Here is a 22,713-nt window from a genome sequence, read left to right as displayed (position 1 = left end):
TTAAGGACGTATTTCACACCATCAACTGTATGGATGACCTACAATAGATGAGATGGTGGCACGGGTTGCCCAGTGGACCTTTGATGCCTAAGTTAGAGAGAAGTGGTCTCAATATAAGTGTATGAATGAATGAAAAATACGTTACCTTTAGGTGTTATTTATAGGAGTATGAATGTGTTGATAATTTCTAGCTCCAGAGTTTATCTTGGATAACCTTTAAATAAATTGGTATGATAGCTTTCTTGATTCATTGGAGGCATTATTTATTCTCTATATTATCCACCACGTGTCCATAGGTTCAATCTTTAGGCTTGAAGATCACACCCGATTCTTGAGGCCTTAGACTTGGGCCCTCTAATACATGGGCATATTCCTCCAAGGACCTAAATATCCCTTTTAGTTACACCACTAATTTCCTTCGTGCCTGCACCTGGGAAATTCATCAATTCGTGCTTTCACTCTACCCTGCTAGTTTGGGACAAATGGACGACTCTTGGGATCGTTACTCCTTTTGCCTCATTGAGGGTCTATTCTAACTAAGGTGCGGGCTTTGCAAGATTCAACTTTCCGTTATGTGAATGACGTGGTTCACGTCATCCATAACGGTTTCCACACTGTTATTCATTATTTTTTCTTTTATTAAAATAAAATGATAACTAATGGCGCTGCAACCCTTTCACCTTCCCAAGAATCCCTCATCACTACTTCCTTTTCCTACTCTACTTCTTTTATCTTCTTGCATCATTTCATCTTCTCGTTTCCTTTCCTTCCTTAACTCCCTTCTCAAGTTTCAAGAAACACTTGCCACCCTTCACCATTTTGATCTTGTTTCTTCTAGTTTGTACAACAATGGCTCAGCGTGATTCTTCTCGTGTTCCCAATCTGCTATTTAAACATCTGATTGACCAGCTTTTGGTAAGTCGCCTTAGCATTCTTCTGCCCAAAGAGCATCATTCAGCAGTAATAAAGGCCTCTGTCGGTGATAAATGTTGTCTTCTCTTCATCCGATTGGTTCATAAGGATCTAATTGTATCCTGAATATGTGTCCATAAAACTCAGCACTTGGTGTCCCACCATAGCGTCAACGATAATATTGATCCGTGGCAAGGGAAAGCTGTTCTTGGGGCCAGGCTTTATTCGGGTCTATGAAATCCACATACATCCTCTATTTCCCGTTAGCTTTCTTAACTAACACCACGTTGGAGAGCCACTTCAAGTAGTATGTTTCTCTTATAAACCATGTAGCCTGGGGGCCGTCTATCTCCTCGGCTATGGCTGTGCACTTCTCGATACTGAAGGTTCTCCTTTTTTGGCCTATTTTATTTGCCGCTGGATCAACACATAGCATGTCTTCATGACGCCAAGCGAATACGTCTTTGTGTTCGATCAACAGTTGTTTTAACGCCTCCCTATATTTAGGGGGAGCCTTGTTCCCACCCGTGTCATGGCGTTCGACCGATCTGGGTGTAGGGCTACTATCTCTAGAGGCTTGTTTCCCTTTGCTTACATTAGATTGTTTTCATCCCTTGCTTCTATGTCGTGGCTAGCTATGATTAACGGTGGGGGTGGCGGCTTCCTTTTCAAACTTCCTGTGACACATACGCCTGGTGCCCCTACTTTGAGTTCCTGCACGTAGCATTCCTGTGCCAGGATTTGCCCTCCCCTAATCTCGCCGACACCTGTCTCCGTTGGGAATTTTATTTTTAGGTGATAGGTAGAAATGACAACCTTCAAATTATTCAAAGTTGGGAGTACCAAAATGGTGTTGTAGGATGATAAGGCTTTAACTACCAAGAAGTCCGTCATTATTGTAACCATGTGTGACCCTTGGCCGATTGTGATTGGTAGTGCTATGGCACCCATTGGTTGAACAGCCTCGTTGGATAATCCCTTTAGGGGGTAGGCGACGGGCGTAGCCTATTGGACTAATGCCCATTTTGGCGAAGGCATCATAGAATAAGATGTCAGCTGAGCTTCCGTTGTCGATTAGGATCTGCCTGACCGTGTAGTTTGCGATTAGCAAGGTGACTACCAAGGCATCATTATGGGGTATAGGACCCCTTGATAGTCTTTGTCTCCAAAAAAGATGATAGGCGTGATACTTAGTCTGGGGTGTTTGGAGGGTTTATCTGCCATGTACACCTCGTGGTACTTAGCCTTTCTGCTAGATGTTGTCACGCCCCCGCCGGCAAATCCCTGCTATGGTACGGATTTCTCATAAGGGAGCTTGGTCTTGGTCACGAGGTTGGCAGGGGGCGTCATGTCTCTATTCCCTATCTTGTCTCTACCTTCTTGGGCTACTGCTCTGCCTGGTCTCATGCCTTTGGCCTTTTTCTCTCATGGGTTTGACGTGCTCATCCAACATTCGCTCGACTTCCCCGCTTCCCTCCAATCTGGCTACTATTTTCTTCATGGTTGTGCAATCTTCTGTCCAATAGGTATCCAATTGGTGGTACTTGCAATAGCATTGGACCCTTGTGGGTGGGCGCGCTTCTTTCCTTGTAGTTTCCATATTTTCTTGTACATTTAGATTGTTGTGGATGAGGTGAGGCCCTTGGTCTTACTGGGTGGGGTACCTTTCTCGTCGTCCATCTTGATGACTTGGCCCAGTCTTCTTATCTCTCGCACTGTTCGAGTTCTTGGTTTCCGACTTCACTTCTTGTTCCTGGGTTCTAAGAGGGCTTGTAATATATCCTCCGCATTAACATAATCATCAGTCCTGTCCATGAATTCCCTCAGAGTCGAGGGGGTTTTCTTGGCCAACTTAGTCATGAATGGACTCCAAGGCCATATACCTACGAGAAGGGCAGCTAGTTTGATCTTCTCATCCTGATCGTTCGCGGTCAATTTCTCCTTGTTGAATTGGGTCATATACGCTTTTAAACTCTCCTATTCCATTTGCTTAATGGTGAGAAGATAAGCGGTGGGCTGTCGACGTCTCCTACTCACCATGAATTGTGTTAAGAATTGCTTGGCCAACTCTTCAAAACTATTAATAGATCTTGGTCGTAAAGTTCCAAACCAGCCCCGTGCCATTCCTTTTAATGCTAACGGGAAAGCACGACAAGCTACCTCTCCTGGGAAGCCGTGGAGAGTCATGTGTGCTTTAAAATTCTCCAAGTGATTTACAGGGTCCCGAGATCCGTCATACATGTCAATCTGGAGAACTTTGAATTTAGGCGGGAGTGGCAGTGCCATCACTTCATCACTGTAGGGAAGATCCGTTCGATTTAGCAGCTGCTCTTCGGAGGAAGATCCTCCCATTTTTCTTGCCATCTCCTCGTATTTATCTACGAGGCTACACAGCTAGTTGTGTAATTTCTTCTTTTCTAACTCCTCGGCTTTCATGCCTCCTGCGCTATGTGCATCTCCTTCTATCTGTCCGTTGTGGACAAGTGGTGTAGCAACATTCTGTCGTTTAAGTTCTTTGTTCTCCTTCTGCAGTTGCTTAACCACTATCGTTGCCTTTTTCAACTTTTCTTCAGCTTCTGCCAACCTCGCTTCTATGTCTACAATATTTATCTCTTGATCACGGGTTGCTTGAGATCGCGTGGTAGTTGGCATATGAATGGAAGTTTGTAAAGATCCCACAGACGGCGCCACTGCTAAGGACGTGTTTCATACCACAAACTCCACGGATGACCTGCAATAGATGAGATGGCGGCACAGGTTGCTCAGTTGAACTCCGATGCGTAAGTTAGAGGGAAGTGGTCTCAATATAAGTGTATGAATGAATGACAAATATATTACCTTTAGGTGTTATTTATAGGATTATGAAGTTGTTGATAACAGCTAGATCCAAAGTTTATCTTGGATAACCCTCGAATAAATTGATAGGGTAGCTTTCTTGATCCATCAGAGGTGTTATCTATTCTTTGTATTATCCATCACATGTCCATAGGTTCAATCTTTGGGCTTGAAGACCACACCCGATTCTTGAGGCCTCAAACTTGGGTCCTCTAACACATGGGTTTATTCCCCCGAGGCCCTAAATATCCCTTTCAACATGGAAGCGATTTTTTACGCTTTCGAACAAACAAATATCTAATCGAACTAGAGTTTCTGGGACAAAATATAGCATCTAAAAAAAATTGTTCAAACACTCATAAACACGTGCGAACAGTATTGTATTTTACATTCAAATGTTGACATAACTGTTCGAATAATATTCATGGCGGGAAACTATACACAATTGTGGTGGGGGAAAGTTAGAAACCGTTCGAACGTAATATTTTCATTCGACCAAAGTTTGAGACCGTTTGACGGTGTGTGATTTTCTATTTGAATGTATATCCAAGCATTTGAATGATTGTTTTAGTGGGAAGTTATAAATAGATCTGGCGGGATGCTTGCTATTTCGTTCGAATGGTAATTTTACGTTCGAACGAATTTATAAACCATTCGAATACTCATAGGATTGGTTCAAACTTTGCGTAGAAAATCGAAATAAATTTAGTTATAGAAATTTATTGAAATACATTCAAATATTTTAACAATAATTATTATTTGATTCTATTAATTATCATTTTCAAAAAATAATAAATCTAAAGATTAATTATTATTTTTGGTAAATTAAAATGTATCATATATGCCGTCCTAGAAAATTTATGTAATTAATTTAAAATTAATTAACGATTTTTTATGGTAAATAAGAATTTGCAATTAAAAACAAAATTTCCTTCTAGGGAATGTCATTTTTTATATTGCAAAATGATAAGTAAAAAAAGAAAACTGATTCTTGATAACAAACAAGCTAGCTATATATAAAAAATAAAAACGATATAGTAATCAAAGTGACAATATTCGATACAAAATAAAAAGATTGATACAAAATAACACTACTGTGTAAGATTATCCAAGTCCTCCTGCATTACAGTAATACGTCCCTTACTCTGTTGCAGTCGAACCATTATGGGCGCAATGATCCTCTCCACGATCCTCTTCATGTCCTGGATCAAAAGTTCATGATGCTCCTCGAGCAGGGGTCGTATCTCCTTGGTAGTAGTCCCTGCAGCCTTTATATCAGCATCAACATCTGTAGAAGCTAGATCATGCTCTGTGCCAGTATCGCGTGCCGCTGACACATTAATGCAAGCCTTCCGCAAGTAGCCTCGCTCTTGCTAAAAGTGATTTTGTTAAGGGACCCGATCTGTGATTGCTTCCGCTCTGCCATTAGCACATCAACCCCCAAACTAACTAGGATGTTAGAGGTCATCAATGCATATAGTAGACTACCTCTAGTCAAATACCGTGACTCAGATCGGATGCAGATGAGGAAGTATAGAGGCAGATCAATTGGTTCTTCTCGTGCTATCCGTACATAAATAGAGCATGTTCGTTGCCAAAACTAGTCTTGTGTCTCCTTGAATCAATATTAAGTGAGATAATCAAATTTAGCATGCGAAAAAATGTGATATAATCAACCTGTTTAATCATCTTGTTGCCATCATATGGAGGAGCCGAATCGTCATGCATAAAGAAATGAATTTTATCATGCGTTGGACCGTCATCTACTGGAGCCTCATCCTCGATGGCATCTTAATTATTTGTCCCTATAGCCAATTGTTGTGCAGGGTATGAACCCATCACAAAGGGGATACCTAGAAACTCATCGATACTGTCTGCTGAGATAGTAATACTGACTTCCCAAATAACGAATGAGAAGGAGTTCTCATCAGCCCCCATCTCTACTATAGCCTGATAAAACTCACCCACCATATCAGGACAGACCATCCCCCTTTACTCATAGATCGGGCCTCATCCTCTATCACTGATTATAGAAAACAAGCTCCTTCCATCCCAGACAAAATCGTGAAAGTCCTCTATAATGATATCTCACTCAACCAATATCGGCCTCCTCGACTCACTAGCTTCATTGCTAGGTTGCCCCTCCCTCCCATGTTTTCTTACAACATATGCTATTAATTCATTGTTCATAAAACAAATAAACAACGAATAAAAATAAAATGGAAAGTTGTAATTATGTTATATTGAATACTGTTTGAAAGAAGATATGTAGTTCGAACTAACATTTAGCCTATTCAAACGATAAATAAAATCGTTCAAACAACTACGAGGCGCTAATCGAACAATGTAAATTCATTCGAACAAATAAATATACAATTTGAATATCATCGTCATACGGACATAAACCGTGTATAGATATCGTTCGAGCTAATGTTTATATGTTCAAACTAAGTCAAATTGATTCAGATGAATATTTGACTCAGTTCTTTATGTTTGAATGTGTGGTGCCACACTAGAACTGAAAAAATGACTGTTTGGCAAAAAACTATAAACTATTCGAACAGCTTTGAAACCGTTCGAATAAGCAAACTTATGAAGATCCATGGCTGAGTTGACTCAAAACCAAACGTAAAAACCAACGATTCATCAAGAATCGCTAGTTTTAAGCATACAAATCAACATATGGCCAAATGCCGTGTGTGGTGGCCAGAAAATACCAAAAAGTGATTGGATTGGGAGTGAAATTTGAACCTAACTTTCAACACACACCAGCCCTAATTTCAAGCCTATAGAGACATGGATGGTGGGCCATACCTTTTAGATGGTGAACAATGGTCAGTCTAAGGCAAAGAGTGGTGACGAACAATGTGGTGGCTTCGAGCAGTGTATGTGAAATTGAACCGTTTGAATTGAAAACTTGGTCTTATGCCTCAGAACAATCACGTTCGAAATAATATTTTTAAGTTTGAATTGTTTATTTCAATTAATTCAATTGTTCGAATGAATTTTTATGAAGCTTGCATAATACGTTACGAACTATCACTGTAAGAATGTCAAGGACCCAAGTACGTTCGAACTTATGTTATATTTTTCAAACGAGATATAGAAATGTTTTATCAATTCGAACATTAATTATCCCATTCAAACTGATAATGCATGAAGCTTCCAGAATAAGGTAGGACGATTCATTTCGGTCGACGAACTAGATAAGTCTGAACAGTCATTCAAATAGGCATTCAAACATGTGCATACTTTGTTCGAACAATTTATACACTAATTGCATTTATTGTAATTTATAGTATAGTATATTTATAGAATCAATCGTTCTCATAATCCATACACCACATATTTGGTAAGGATAAAAAATTAAAAAATATTCTAAAAATCATATATAGTGTGCGGTGTTGAGATGATGAGTAAAATTACTATAGTATATATAGTATAGTATAGTAGTATAGTCATATTATAGTCATAGTTATATAGTATAGTTATATATAGTATATATACTAGTTATAATATACCATACTAGTTATATTTATTTAACATACTAGTAATAGTTATAATATACTAGCCATATTATACTATAACATAATTATATACTAGTGGAGGATATTAGTTATCCTTTTTTTTTTTGAAGTTATATTATACTATAACTAGTATAGTACTAGTCATATTATACTAGCTACTTATACGATACTATAACACAATAGTAGTAGTTATATTATACTTTTCATAATATCATATTATAATATAATTAGTTATGCTACACTAGTGTTCTTATACTATAACATAATAGTACTAGTTATATGTTACTAGCTAATTATATAATACTAGTTATATTATACTAGTGTTTGATTATACTATAATATAATAGCACTAGTTATGATATTATATTATAATATACTAGTGATATTATACTACTAATATTATACTGTTAGTAGTATACTAGGTATAATATACTATCCTATATAGTGTATATGGTATAAGGTGTCATAAAATGGAAGAAAAAATATTTCATTCTAACGGAATATTATACTATTCGAATGGTGTAGAGCTGTATTCGTAACGGATACGCTACTGCAGTATACGAGCATTCAAACAGAAGGGTTTGGCGTAAGGATTGGCGGGAACAATTGCTGCCAATCAATTAGAAACTTTCGCCATTCGAATGCAATATTGAACCATTCGAACGTAATCGTCTAGGCGATGTCACATACATGAAAAAAATTTCTTCTTAATAACAGCCCACATTTGAGGGAATATGTTGAGAAATATTCTTTTCATATTGTCTGAACAGAACATAACTCGTTTGAACGGTTCCTGGTTAGAATTAAGCATGCGAAAGATATGGTACCATTATAAAAATTTCACATTCGAACGTGTAAATAAGCGTTCGAACGCGAACATTAAACTTAAATAGTCCCTGACTTCCATCCTTTGGGAGAAAGTTGGATTGAGAGAGAGAAATCGTTTTATAGATCAGGGGGACGACGAAACCCTTTCACAGAGAGAGAGAGTTTGTTCTAGAGAGTGTGTGTGTTTCAATCTTAGTGTTTTTGTGTTGATAGTGTACAAATCTATTGAAGTTTGTATTTTTTTTTATTCCAATGGTAAATTTTGAATTATAGTGGGTTTTTGTATATTTAATTGTTGAGTTATCTCTCATCTTATTTAGTGATTAATTGTCGAATGCTCTCTAACTCTATTAACTTTTCATATATAGGTTTTTGAGCATTTGGATAAACTATTGGATTGCATGCCCATGAGGTAAGGTTTTGTATTTAATTGATAGTGGGTTTTTGTATATTTTGAAATTGTCATTAAATTTAGGGGATTTCGAATTTGCGATTAAACTTAGGGTACCTTATTGTAAATTTCTTAATTTTGTGTGAATTATTGATGATAGTGATAGATGTATTAGATTTTGTGAGTTAATTTATATATGTGTTTTATTTTTTGTGAATGAAGTTGTGATTAAATTTATATATGTGTTTTATTTTTGTGAATGAAGTTGTGATTAAATTTATTGTGAAATATATGATTGAAATGGATTTTGTGGTTGAAATTAAATTAAATTTAGGTCTGTTGCGTAGTATTTGTTAGAAACAAATTTGAGATTGAATTATACAAGTATGTTTAGCATATCTAGCATAATATTTGCAAAAATTATTATATAATCTAATTGATTATTTGTGAATTTGGTTTAGTATAATATTTTTGTAAATTATAAAGAAATTAATTGGTTATTTGTGAATTTGTTTTAGCATAATATTTGTGTAAATAGGCAATAAGTGCATAAATCACTATTAACACATACTAATAACTTTAAAAAAATTAATAAAGTTAATGGCATAACTCTTAGATTTATTAAAAAATAATAACTCTTAAATCAAATAGACAATAAGTGCATAACTCACTATTAGATTATACTACTTGTATCGAAGTATACACTTCTTACGAAAGTATTTATTACGTGTGTTTCCATGATTGATTTCCTATCTAATTGAACCTTAGACCCGTTAGAGAGTTGTGTCATATTGTTCATAAAGAATGTTTGGGTACAACTCTTCAATTGTCCAAACTAGACAGTTTGAGATTCTATCATCTATATAGATATATTTAGTCTAAACTCTCATGTTAGTTTTGAAATTTTGGTTCAGTGTTTCATTTCATTCTTCGGGTGTGCGGTCAGTAAATTCCTGGCCCATGGATAGGTCCGAGGACCTTTTACGACTAGCATACTTAGAGAATTGTAGGGAAATCTGTCGAAATTTGGACTGAAATGAGAGTTTTGGATAGAGTATATATGCGATGTAGATGATAGTCTCTGGAATGGGATAGGACTAACTACCTTATGAAATCCATACAAGCAATGAATATGGAAAGACCTGTGATAGTGTCTATCCTTGTAACTTGACTTTGGTTTTTTTGTAACGGTAATCGACTAACAGAAATACAATGAATAAGAGTTAGATGCTACTGAGAGATAGATTTGGTAGAGACTATAAGAAATATCCACAATGGATAAAGTTATTTATAGAATTTGCTCGTGGGAGTGCTGACACTAGAGGTTTTATAAGATGTCTGTGCAAGATATGCAAAAGCCTTAGTTCTTATAACTTGGTAGTAATGGAGAAGAACCTATATCTCAACGGAATTGATTTTAAATACTCACCATGAGTCTTACATGGCGAACCATTTCCTCAAGGAATCAGATTTGGCACTCAGGCCAAACAAATGGGGGAAGATAATGACATCAACATAAATGTGGATATATATGATGATAGTGATGATAAGGATATGACTGAGATGTTAGGCAATCTTGGTGCTGGAATGTTTGGGCGAGGGATGTAGAATGGACATCCACTCAATCATCTGAGGGGAATGGAAATTTTGGAAGATTGTCAGAGGACGCACCGGACAACTGTACAAGGGGTGCACTCGTCATAACAAGTTGTTTTCCATAGTAAGTCTATTTGTCGTATTTCTGCAAAGGCCATTGACATGTTACTCAATTTATTTAAAGAGGCTCTCCCATCAGATAACGTATTACTCCATAATTTTTATGAAGTGAAGCAATTGAAGTGAGGACTAGAATTTGATTATAATATCATTCACATATGTAAGAATAATTGTGTTCTCTTCTGGCAGCAATATGCAGAATGTGATGAATGAATGTCCAATCTGTAATTAGTCAAGATGGACATTCGATAAGCGTAATGTACCCCAAAAAGTGTTAAGACACTTTCCATTGATTCCTAGACTTCAAAGATTGTTTATGTCCTGGTCGACTGCGAAAGGTATGCATTGGCTTCACAAAGAAAGAGTCACAAATGAAAACTTTCTTTCGCATCTTGCAGATTCTTTACATTGGAAAAAATTTGATGCCGACTACCCATGGTTTGCCGAAGAACCTTGTAATGTACGTCTTGGGTTAGCAACGGATGGTTTTAATCCATTTGGCAACATTGGCACTTCACATGGTACTTGGCCAGTCATTAATGCCCTATAATTTGCCACATTGGAAGTACATGAAGGATCCATACTTTATGATGGCTCTACTTATACCAGGGCCAAGATAAGCAGGGAATGAAATAGACGTATATCTTTTGCCACTGATTGTAGAGTTGAAAGAGTTGTGGGATGCTGGTGTTAGTACATATGCTACAACCTCATAATGAGAGTCCAAGATGCATGATGCAATGCTGTGAATAATAAATGATTTTTCAGCATACGAAAACTTGTCGGAGTGGAGCACAAAAGATAAAATGCTTGTCTTATTTTTAATAAAGATACATAGTCTCAATGGTTGACAAATGGCGAAAAATTATGTTTCATGGGATATCGTCGATATTTACCCTATGATAAAAAATGACGTTCAAATAGAGCGATGTTTGATGGAAAGGTTAAGCATAGGTCACCACCGCTAGAGTTTTCTGGGCTTAATATTATCACGCAATTTATGGACGTTTCAAAAAACAGATTTGGTAAGGATGCAAGAGTTCAAAAGAGGAAATGACAAACAATGGAGTTGAATTGGAAAAAAAAAACATTTTTTGAGTTGTCATACTGGTCATTATTGACACTGCGCCATAAACTAGATGTTAAGCACATTGAGAAAAATATATGCAAAAATACACTGGGCACTCTGATGTCGATAGAAGGGAAGACGAAAAGCTAACTCTTGTAAATATTTAAAGGAGTTGGAGATAAGGAGGGAGTTACATTTGCAAGTTATTGGGTTGTCAGCTTATATGCTCCTTAGTTGGTATACACTGTCAAATGATGAGAGGAAAAAATTATGTAAGTGGTTCATGACAATCGAATTACTTGGTGGCTATGCCTTGAACATGCCAAGATGTGTGTGAACCCATGATTGGAAGCTAACTGGTTTTAAAAGTCACGACTGTTATGTATTTTTGCAGCGTCTGTTGCCAGTTGGGGTGCTTGGAAAGCTAACTCAAGATGTTTGTGTAGCTCTAAAAGAATTAGGGGGTTTTTTTGAGACATCTATAGTAGAATGTTGAAAGTTGATGCATTAGTAAGGATGAAAGCTGACATTGCAGTGATATTGTGCAAATTGGAAAGTTTGTATCTACCATCATTTTTTGATATAATGGTTCACTTAGTTATGCACCTGCTTCGTGAGGCTTTAGTTGCTGGCCTGGTCCAGTATTGATGGATATATCCTATTGAACGGTTTTTAGGAAAACTTAAGCGATCTGTGGGGAATAAGGGTCGTCCGGAAGGTTCGATTGCAAAGTCATATATTGATAATGAATAATGTACATTTTGTTCTATATATTTCCGTGGGGTTGATACCAGATTCTCACAACTGGAACAAAATTTTGAAGATGGACATTTGGGAGTTAATTCATCATTCTCTGTATTTTTTCAAACTGTACGTCCTATAGGTGCACAATGGGGTTATGACTTATGTGGATGAGAGTTTGATAGAGTTCGATGGTATGTAATTAATAACTGCGTAGAGATTAACATGTACTTGAGGTTAGTGATCCGTGCGTATAAAAATAACTTAAAAGTCCAGGAAGATAATATAACTGATATGGATTAGCTGTTAACTTCAACATGTGCAGCGAACATATTTAATTACTTTGAATGGATAGTGTAATTGACGTAGAAAAGAAGCACGAAGAAGTATTCACTGCTTGGTTTGAATAAACGATATTACTAAACGATGTTTTACGATCTAGGAATTTCATATCACTAAAATAGATTTTTTCCTAATTAACGCTCATATAACTGTAATAAAATTTATTAATGTAGGTTGTATTGAGATATGGTGATAATTTAGAAAAAATCTCAAGTGAATTGTATGCTTTGGAATGTGGTTCATCCAGGCGGGCCATTCAATACTCTGCGTGTTTGGTGTATGGATATAGATTTCATATGGTTGACAGAAAACTATGGGGAGGAAGCTATGGGGAGGAAAACATTGACTTCTACGGATTCATCGAAGATATCATTGAGTTAAAGTACTTGGGGGGCATATGGTCTAGTTGTTTACTTGTAGTTGGTGGGATGTCTCAAATCTTAGGTTGAGAGTGCGTAATGATGAATATTTGCGAGTGTCAATATGTCTCGCATATGGTATGAGGAGAATCATTTTGTTCTCGCTTGCCAAGCAAATTAAGTTTTTGCCTTAGATGATCTAGAGTATGGATGATGAGTAGTACAGAAGTTTGCACCAAGATATGTATATGATTACATTTCAGAGGCAGATGGACAATAGGAAGAATTTGATGGTCCAACAAATGAAGAAACATATCAAGAAAATGAATCAGACATCAATTTATTTGTTGATCTAAGTCAATATGACATGGTTTCATTACGTAGAGAAGATATTGAACCAGAAGAACATGAGTCAACTGAAGTATCTAGTGAGGATGAGGACGACTGGTTGAGCAAAATTGATAGTGAGTGATAGCTTAAAACAACTATGCCTCCCAAACGCAACGCAACTCGTTTGCCATCTCTATCCATTACTGACTCCTGAATTGGTTCACCTGCTACTGATGGTGGGCCAACATCACCAGACCCAGAATAATGTATGTTACTTGTGAAACTGTAAGGGTTTATGTGATGAATTAAGTAATAGTGTTTTAAAATAAAATACTAATATATATTATATGCTTTAAATATTGTATAGATGTTGTAAGCCATCATCGAGGTCTAGGTGTATCTAGAGGTGTCTGCATAGAGAAAGTGTAGAAAGTGAGAAAAATTAAAGTTGATATTCCTGATGATCACATTGGTGGCTATAGGGATCAAGCAACTTGGTTTGCTTCCTTTGTTGGTACCCTTACCTAGACATATGCACCCATGACTACATTCTCCTAGACTAAGGTTGCCCAAGATGTAAAGGACCACATCAAAACTCATTGCCTGATGAGTTAGTTACATAGAAAACAATTTTATTAAGTTATTACTTAATTTGTAATTAGTTTATTTTTGAACTAATCATTTCGCACTATTTCAATGATGAGTTTGAACTTAATTTTGGCTGGTGAGAGGATCAAGTAACGATTGATGAGGTGATGAGCAGTGCATTCTGAAGGTATAAAGGTAAATGCCATGCACACTATCAAAAGTTTAATAGTGCAACAAAGTCGTGTCAAAATCCATTCCAAAACATGCCACCAAACTAATGAGAGAAGTTTTTTGATATGTTTGAAGATCCATCATATGTGATAATTTCACTGCTATCTTTCTTTATTCTATTTGTAAGATTCATTAAACACATATAGTAATAATTTTATTTATTTTCTCATAACAATGGAGTGCTGTCAACAAAGCAAATAAATCAAACTTAACGATGCACCATCATGCGAGTTCTAGATCCTTTCATCAATTATAAAAAAAAATTGGTAACGTTATACTACTTTTTGTTAAATATTAACATATAAACATTTGTGATTGAAGTTATAATATAGATTTTCATTTTGCAGGAACAAGATAGTCCTACTTAGTATAATCTGACCCGATTGTATGCTAAATCGGATACAAATCGTGATGGTATTTGGGCCAGTCCGGAAGCAGAAGTAAATTATGTGAGTTTAATATTTTATTTGTATTGCTTAGTAATATTTATGTTATTTAATACTATCTCTAATGATTTTTCTCTTATGTTTTTTTTTTTTTTTTTTTTGTTAGGAGAAGATGGTTTCACTTCGGGAAATGTTGCTGCTTCATTTGATGAATCTTTTGTTAACGATGTAGAGATCTTTTCTCAGGTTCTTGGACCCCATTCTGAATATTTGATGGATTTAGGATGTTGCATGAAACTTTCCTCAACATCATCCTCTTCTCAAACTAGATTGAATAATAACTCTCGGGAGTTAGAAGATGCAAGGCTCGAGATCGAACAATTAAGGTCCAAGCAACGAGAGTTGGAGGCTCAATTGTTACATGAGGCAGCGGATATGGATTCAATCTCAAAAAAATGTTCGAACAGATGCAATTAATGATGTCGGCCCAGAACTTTATGCCACCACCAACTTAGAACTTATTTTCTTACTTCATGCCTTTTAATTTATTTTACCTTAGTGCAACATTTGAACAATTGTAATGTTTTAATTATAATATTTAAATGTAGTTCTTTTATTTTAAATTTGTGGTTTAATGTATCATGATTACTATTTATTGTCATTCAAACATATTTTCACCATCATTTGAATGAGCAACCCAAAACGATTCGAATAAATTAATAGTAGGTTCGAACACTCTGCATTTTTTTTTTATCATTCGAACACATACTATTATGTTCTAACAAATTCATCATCAATCAAATGAAAAATTAACCGTTTGAACAAAGATTGTTGCACTAAAAGTTCGAACATATTTTTTAGTTTGAACGTTTCTCAAGCACGTTCTATCAAATTATTTATGTTCGAACACTAACCGAGTTGTTTGAAAAAACGTAAAGCGTTCGAATACTTTCTTCATTCGAAATGATAAAATAAATTGGTGTTGTTCGAATTAAATTTCCGTGACATCCGAACAGATTCCCAATTGTTCAAACATGATTTTTTTCTGTTCGAACAGGATTTTGGGACAAAACCGTTTCATCCCCAAAAACATTTTGTTCAAACGAGTTTGAATGGGTCGGCCACATTTCGTCCCTAAAGTATTTTTTGAGCCAAAAAAAATTGTCTCCAAAAGCTTTTCCAGATGGACTTTTTGAGATGAATTAGAGACGAAAATCTTTCGTTTGTAAAAACCGTCTAATACGAAAATGGTATTTTTTGGAATGAAATTGATCATCCCAAAAAACCATTATGTTGTAGTGATATTAGTATGGTATACCTCCTAGAAGATCATCTAGAGGCTTGAAAGGTCTTTCATCAACTGCCTCGTAGTCTTGGTGTCTCATATCGAGGTATTCTTCTTTAGGATCATGTGGTACGCATTTGGTTCATGGCATTGCTCTTCTTGAGAAGAAATGAGGAGATGTGAGCTAATACTCCATAATTAACTCTTATATATACATTTATCTTATTTTCTTGTGCATATATAAGTATGCATTGTAAACATCAATTGAGCATGACAAAAGGATGTACTTTGGCATGTCTAGCTCTAGTTCCCTAGAAGTTTTATTTAGATGAGAAGAATTCCATTAGAAATTCTGATAAATAGCTGCAATGGAACGACCGAGTTTATTTAGTTTGTGTCTCGAAAAGTTTATTTAGATGAGAAGAATTCTATAAGGGATTCTGATAAATAGTTGTAGTGGGACGACTAAGTTTTTTGCCTAGAAAGTAATAGAATCTTCTTTTCCTATTCTCTTATTCTTCTTTCTTCTAAATTTCTTGGAGATTTTCTCACCCTCAAAGTGAGAAATTACACTATTAATCCATACAAGCCAAGGGGTGTATTACATTTTTTTTTTTTATATCAGATAACACCAATTTTTGCGAAACTGAAAAGTAAATTCACTGTCATGGTTGAAGGAAACATATTGACTCAACTGCAGGATGGTCTCTCAATACACTCAAGAAAGCCAATGTTGCACAATACCGGATGCTGGAAACTAAAATGTTGGTCTTGAAAAGACAAACATATTCCATCATACAACAACTTACAACTTTACAACAGAGTTACTAAAAAAAAAATCAAGGGTACAATCAAGGGGAATCATCATCAGGGGTACTATTGCTTGGAGATGGGGGACAACCACCATGGGGGAGATGTCCAAAGCATTACTATAGGCTGGCTGTATAAGGGTACACCATTTCTTCAACTTTCACAACACATTACCACAACATCGGATTAGACTAGCCTCCTTTCACAAGGAGGGGAAGGCCCTGATTTGGTTCCAAGATCTACAGGATTTTGGACAGCTTGTAGATTGGGACATATTTTTCAAAGCACTGTTGATTAGGCTTGGACCTAGTTCCTATGATGACCCAATAGAATTCCTCACTAGATTAAAGAAAAATGGGACTGTTGAAGATTATGATTTAAAGCATTATCCAACAGGTTGAAAGGGTCATCTGATGGTTACAAACTAAGTTGTTTCCTTAGTGGCTTAAGAGATGACATTAGGCTACTAATTAGGATGTTTAATCCTACTAGCCTAACAATAGTCTATAGTTTAACCAAGATATAAGAAGATAATGTAAACTTATCTAACAAATATCATAAACCCATTCCACCATACTAAGTTGAACCACGAATATTAAAAAGCCTTTTCCAACAAACCACTTTACCAATCCAAAGAACTAACAAAGCCGAGATGAATGAGAGAAGGGAAAATGGGTTGTTCTACTATTGTGATGCTAAGTGGGGCCAAAGTGTAAAAAACCTAAACTTTACCTACTAGAGGAAATATTGTTGGAGGAAGAGACTGATGGGGAGCAACAAGAGATGTCTACAGAAAAGATGGAAGGGGGAGAGTTAATGGAGGTGAGTTGTGTTAAAGATAAAGCTAAAATATCACTGCATGCCCTGACAAGTTCCCATAATCCCAAAACTATGAGAGTTAAAGGGAACATAGGGGCTAGATGGATCACCATCCTCATAGACACAGGGTCTACCCATAACGTTTTAAACCTAAAGGTGGTTCAAAAGGCACAACTCCCACTTGACTTTAATGGAAAGGTAAGGATAAAAGTGGCTAATAGGGAGTTAATTCCTAGTGAGAGAAAATGTGAGGATGTTAAAGTTAGATACCTACTCTATCTTGGATGTCCATGTGTTAGTCCTAACAGGTTGTGATATGGTGTTGGAAATACAATGGTTAAGAGAATTAGGCCCATTTCTTTGGAACTTTGTGAAATTAACTATGAGTTTTCATTATATTGGAAGAACTGTGGAATTAAGAGGATTGGCTGCATCTCAAATGATTGAAGAAGGCTCCCTTGATAAGTGTAATAAGTTGGAAAAAAAAAGGATGGTTTTACAGGTGATAGAAGATGGAGGTAGCGAGCATGATAATACCAGATAACTTCAGCTGCAATTCAAGCCTTATGAAAGAATCATGTCGATGCTTTTGCTGAACCAAAAGGGTTACCCCCTCCTTGATCCCATGACCATGCTATTAACCTTAACTCAAACACCAAACATATCTCAATAAGGCCCTATAGGTACCCATATTTTTAGAGAGATGAAATAGAAATGATAGTGAGGGAACTATTGCACAACAGGGTCATACAGCCTAGACAAAGCCCATATTCTTCCCCTATTCTTCTGGTAGGAAGGTAGATGGTACTTGGAGGCTGTGTGTAGATTATAGGAAGGCTGAACAATGTCATAGTGAAGGATAAATTCCCTATACCAGTGGTGGAAGAGTCGCTAGATGGGTTGCATGTGGCAACCGTATTTTCCAAGATGGATCTAAGATCTGGATATCACCATATTCGAGTTAAACCTCAAGATGTACCAAGGATAGCTTTTAGAACTTATGAACGGTATTACAAGTGCTTGGTTATGCCTTTTGGGCTAATCAATTATCCCTCTACATTCCAGAGCCTCATGAATGAGGTATTTCATCCCTATCTCAGAAAAACTTGTACTTATTGTTTTAAGACATTTGGTGTACATCAATGATGAATAGGAGCATATGAGCCATCTAAACATAGCACTGTCAATGTTGAGACAACATCAACTTTATGCTAAGCAGTCCACTTATAGATTTGGTTGTAGTGAGATTGCTTGCCTTGGCCACTTGTTCTCAGCCCAAGGGGTGAAGGTCGATCCTGAGAAGCTACAGGCTATGTAGGAATAGACTCTACCTAACTCAATCAAGGCTTTAAGGGGGGTTTTTTGGGGTTGACAGGCTACTTCGTAGATTTATTAAGGCCTATGGAGGTATTGCTGCACCCCTTATTGCAATGTAAAAAAGAACAAGTTCCATTGGAATGATTCAGCTAGAGAAGCTTTTAAGAAGATGAAAGAGGCTATAAGCCAACTCCCAATCCTTGCATTTCCTGATTTTTCACTCCCCTTTGTTATAGAATGTGATGCATTAGGAACTATAGTAGGGCAGACCCTTGGCCTTCTTTAGCCAAGCTCTAGCACCCGATTTAGATGGTCCAAGACCCTCTCGTGGGCCGAAGAGGCTTGCACCTATTCTGTCGAACCCTAAAGGAAAGAGACCTTGTTGTGAGGGTGCTAGAGCACTGAACGCCCTTGATTGCCAACAGTCCCTTCGTTTAGTAGCCACAGAGAAACTCAACCCTCACCTCTGCTAGAATACCTTGATCCCCTCGCGAAGGTCATTGACCAAGGAGCTCAGGATTTGGACTTAGTGTTAGACTCTTCATTCTTCGACTTGATTGTCGATGTCTTCCCAGGCTCTTTAATTGAGGCTGTTTGAAAGGTTTGAGTTGTTGTCCTCTTCAACAGTGAGTGACTCTGTTGAAGTGTTAGAAGTTAGTGGAGAAGAGCGTGCTCCATCACCCTTGAAGTCATGGTAGAAGGTGTTGAGGTTGTTTTTGGCTTGCCCTCATTAGTACTAGTCACTGGTTCTGGTGGGGAAACTCCTGAGATTCTTGGGTGAGTGGCGCTTCTCCTATGTGCGAATCCCTGTCCATCGCTACCCTTGACAAGGAAATTCCAGTAGCTTCCCCCCGGTGGGTGTTTCCTTGCCCGACATAACTCTTGATGAGGAAGTTCCCTTGGATTCCTTCCCCGTAGGTTTCCTTGCCCATCACTACTCCGAGCAATGAAATCAACTCACAGCTCCCTTGCCAACTTCGGGGGCACCTTTTGCACTGTCTTCTCCAATTACTTTGTTGACAACTCTAGTCGAATAGACATGCCATCCTTTACTTGGTGTGGTTACCAGGGAGTCCAATCCTTGCTCGGAGATGTCCAGTCTCTTCCCCGCTCAACCTTCTACATCTACCTTGCTGGAGGGTGACTTTCTAGGTCCTTTAGTCACCCAAATTGCTTGAGTGCTTTCTTTTCCCGGTACATAACATTGTCACTAGTTGGTGCCATTTTGTCTCTGTGTCGTTATCTAATCCATGTTGTTCATTGCAGGAGTTACACCTTTTGGCCCTCTAGGTTGCTTGTCGCCAATCCAATTTAGAGGATCAAGTTCGGTCTTCACATTCCTTCATGGAGGGAGCTTGCCAAGCTATTTTAAAGGCAATGGGGGAGAAGGAAAAAAGGGAGGTCGCGTACTCCTGGCTCGGCTCTAACTTGTGCGTCTAGGAGGCGAAGACCGCAGTCCTGAGAGTTGAGGTTTCTAGCTTTCAAAGCACCTTGGCTATGGAGAAGTCCTCTTTGGAGATGGCGCAGGGTGACTTGGTCGAGGCCTTAAAGCATGAACAAGAGGCCAACCATGCATCTACACTTTTGGAAGCTTTGTTGGAGGCAAAACACAATTATGACGATAGACTGGAGGCTGATCTAGAGGCGGCAAGAGGGTGTTGCTCTACTTATGTGGAGAGAGCTTCAAAGGTTGAAGACTCTCATCGGTGTCCCTATTTATTTGGAGCTCGATGTCATCCGTGGCTAATTGGCCCAATTAAAGGCTAGGCTCAAATCAGCTAGGGGGGAGCTCAACCAATCAGATGGGCATTACTTCCTGCTCTAGCATGTAATTGAGACTGTGAAGGAGAAACTTGCTCGGTTTCAACGGTGTGTTCATGAGTTGGATGCCGAGCTCAGATCCTCTAGGGACAAGATTTTCCACCTTTTCCCTCAACTCTCCATGGCTACTAGGGTTCATGACTGAGCATGGAGGCTTGAATATAACCTCAAGATGAGGACATTAAAGAGGTTTTTGTTAGCGCACCCGGAGGCAAACTTAAGGACTTAGGATCTAAAGATCTTTCTCCCTGACCCGGTCACCATAGTCGTCCTGGAGCCTTTCAAGACTGATGTGATGCCCGAGGCTATACTGAACTAGGCGCCTCACCATCCTCCAGCTAGCAACTCAGCTCCTTAGGTTTGGGTTTGTTCCTCCTATTATTTTGTGTCCTGTTCTTGTAATATTCTATCTTGGGTTTTGAGAGGCTCGTGCCTTGTTATACACTTACTATGTTATGTAATATTCTATTTTGAGTTTTACCTTCTGTATTTTGCTTTGTATTGTTGATTTGTTAGCTTGTAGTATCTTATTTCGGTTTGCTTGGTGAGGCTTTCCATGTTGCGTGCCTATTCTTTTGGCCTCTAATTATTTGTCATGGGCCTTTTTGTTTCTTTTAATGCCATTTTTTTTCCTCTGGCTAATGTCGATGCTTCTTGGGTGAAGGATAACCCCAATCGCATGCATTATCATTGAGCTAGTGGGAGATGTTCTCAACTACTGGTTGGGTGAAGGTTAACCCCAATCACATGCACGTTATTAGCCTTTGATCAATGAGTATGGGTGTTTGTCTTGATCACATGTGCATTGCTGACACCTGGCCTGATGATGAGTGGGCAAGAGATGTCCTTAACCGCTGCTTGAGTGGCTAACCTTGATCGCATGCACGTTGTTAGCCCTTGATCACTAACTGTAGGTATTAACCTCAATTGTATGCACGTTGGTAACACCTGGCTGATGAGTGGGTGGGAGATGTTCTTGACTGTTGCTTGGGTGTAGGCAAACCCTAATCGCATGCGTGTTATTAGCCCTTAATTGTCTGGTGCAAGTGTTAGCCTCGATCCCATGCACATTGCTAACACTCGACTGATGAGCGAACGGGAGATGTTCTTGACTGCTGCTTGGGCAAGCTAATCTCATTTGCATGTGCGTTGCTAACACCTGGCTTGATGAATGGGTGGCATATGTTCTTGACTGCTACTTGGGTGAAGGCTAAACCTAATCTCATAACATTATTAGCTTTTGATCATAGGGTTCAAGTGTTAGCCCCGATTGCATACGCAATGCTAGAACCTAACTTGATTGTCTGAAGAGCATCATAGTTCTTACTGAAAGTTTCATATAATAAGTATTTGCACAAACTATTGCAGACTCATCGAAATGCTATTTTTAGTGTCCTTCATAGAAATGCATTGTAAGATTGGGCTGGAAAAGCCTCACTTGTATAGCACCCCTTATATGAAAGTGAACTTGTTTACCCTATTTTTCACCTTCGTTGTCCCCAGTCGCTCACTGGAGAGCTCTCCTGTGGTCAAGTACCTTGCCACATCTCGTATCCATTCCGGCACCACTATTCCTATAACGAATACCTCATTTCCTATTGATAGGGCCTCTAGTACTTGGGTTGTTACGTCCCATGGGGGAATCAAACTTTCCATTCCTAAGGCGGCTTATGCGAGTTTTTCTGCTCAACAATTGTGTTTCCTCGATATTTTCTGGATGCTAAAGTACTGGAATTGATCACGCCATTCCCATACCCGTTGTAGGTACATCCAAATCTTTCCCCCTTCACCAGGTACTTCCCGATCAATTGGTTCACCACCAACTGGGAATCTACATACACATCAACTTCCTTTGCTCCCAACCCTTCAGGCACGATAAGTCTTGCCAACAGTGCTTCATATTTTGATTCATTGTTGGTAGTTTCGAACACTAGTCTTACAATGTAATGCATCTCCTTGCCCTCTCTGGTTACAAGGTAGAGGCTTACTCCCTTGTCACTACGGCAGGAGGAGTCGTCGACATACACTTAACCATGGATTTCCCTTTAGTACCACCTGCAGCTTTCTTGAAAAGTTAGTAAATTCGGTAGCGAAGTTTGCTAGGACTTGTCCCTTCGTGGCACTTCTCAGAATGTAATCTATCAAAATTTCTAAGTTTGATTGACTAGTTCACCAGTCGGTCCAACATGTGGTCTATGTAGGATTGTCTTTAGAAGGGCTTCCGTAAACACTTGTATCTAATGGGCTTGAAATTAGAGCCTTGACCTGTGTGCCGCCATCACCAAATTAAATGCTCGCAACTCCATTTGCAGGTAAGCATTTCTGCTCCCCTTAGGGCACGACTCATGTAATACAACGACTTTTGCTTATTCTTTTCTTTTCTGACCAGCATGACGCTCACTACTC

The sequence above is a fragment of the Juglans regia genome, chromosome 13 (genome assembly GCF_001411555.2).
Source record: "Juglans regia cultivar Chandler chromosome 13, Walnut 2.0, whole genome shotgun sequence".
NCBI lineage: Eukaryota > Viridiplantae > Streptophyta > Magnoliopsida > Fagales > Juglandaceae > Juglans > Juglans regia.
The sequence above is the reverse complement of the archived record's forward strand: the minus strand, read 5'-3'. Positions refer to the sequence as shown.